This window comes from Neophocaena asiaeorientalis, unplaced genomic scaffold (genome assembly GCF_003031525.2).
Source record: "Neophocaena asiaeorientalis asiaeorientalis breed wild unplaced genomic scaffold, Neophocaena_asiaeorientalis_V1.1 scaffold134, whole genome shotgun sequence".
NCBI classification, from domain to species: Eukaryota; Metazoa; Chordata; class Mammalia; order Artiodactyla; family Phocoenidae; genus Neophocaena; species Neophocaena asiaeorientalis.
The window spans coordinates 23,023,878-23,025,119 of NW_020185339.1; the positions used below are offsets into that span (position 1 = coordinate 23,023,878).

The window sequence follows — 1,242 nt, forward strand, 5'->3', positions numbered from 1 at the left end:
ATGACAAGTGTTACCATTTTCCCCAGTCTGCCCAGAAACAAAACCTCCTCTTTCATTTCCTCTCCTTGTCTCTTGCAGAATTCCATCCCCAGCCACTCTCCAAGTTGCTAAAGAAGGAACTTCAGCATGCTAACTTTCCTCTTCCTCAGCTCTGAGGCTCTTAAGAAAGCCTAGGGGCACGGATAAGAGAAGTCTGGAAGGGAAAAGCCCACACAGATAGAGGTCTTTTTTGCCACCTCCCTCAGGTCACAAGGACAAGAATATTTCCTTTGCTCCCCAATTCCTCGCCCTACTCCACATTCCCGAATAATTCAGCCCCTATTGCTAGGGAGCCTTCCTTGAGAGTTAACCCGGTCCCTTCTGCTGGAGTCTGCTTGGAATGCCAACAAAGTGGCAGCAGCCCCTGCAATAAGAAAGTTCTCGCTGTCGCTGTCACCTTTTAAACCCAGCACGTGAAGTCCAAGCCTGCCAGCTACCTAGGCTACATTTAGGGAGGGGTGGGGCTCAGGCAGAGGGATCCGCTGGACCAGCCTGATGTCTCCCCGGAGTCTTGCCGTGTTCAGCTACAGAGCTATCCCTATGATACCTCCAAATGCAGCCCAAATAGAAAGAAGGGCCATTAGCGTGACCTCAATTCCTTGACTGATCCATAGGGGAGCAGCTCTCCGTTTGTGCCTCCATCATAGTCCCCTCAAGGCCAGATGCAGCTCAAGATTCAGAAAGTGAAATTGGAACCCTAGAGCCTCGGCTCATACTGTCCATCCAGGTGGAACACCCTCTCCCCATCAGAGAGAAGCCAGGACCTAGGTGTCCTTTGCTCCGAGTCCTGATGGCACAGAAAAGGGAGGCGGGGCCACAGTTTATGCTGGGTCCGATTCCTCTGGGGCAACCCAGGCCGGACACGGGGCCAGTCCCTCTCGCCAGACAGAGGCCGCCCACAGGGGCAGCCAGGAAGGGCCAGGGTCCCTGCGGGCATCAACTGAGGCTTCTCCACCCCTCCCCCCACGACCTCCTGCAAGACCCGACCCGGAACCACCTCCCACATGGCCCGCTCGGCAGAGCCCCCGCAGCCCCACAGCTGGGTGGGGTGGATGTCGGCCCGATCGCGGGCCCCAGAACCCCCGAACGGAGGCCAAGGCTGGAGGGTGACAGAAAGAGCATTAGCGGGGCCTGGAAGGGGGCCCCGGCGCCGCGCGCGGGGGAAGGAGGCGGAGGAGGGGGCGCAGGGGGCAGCGGAGGGCG

The 1,242-nt window shown here is 58.3% G+C and overlaps 1 protein-coding gene across 1 annotated transcript in view; it reads right to left on the reverse strand.

Moving 5' to 3' along the window:
* The window catches only part of DTX3 (deltex E3 ubiquitin ligase 3), a 4,456-nt gene extending 3,856 nt beyond the window's left edge, over positions 1 to 600 (reverse strand). The window contains exon 1 of the mRNA XM_024736392.1: positions 587 to 600. The gene's annotated coding sequence lies outside the window, so the exon portion shown is untranslated. The remainder of the gene's footprint in view (positions 1 to 586) is intronic.
* Positions 601 to 1,242: the final 642 nt, after the last annotated feature.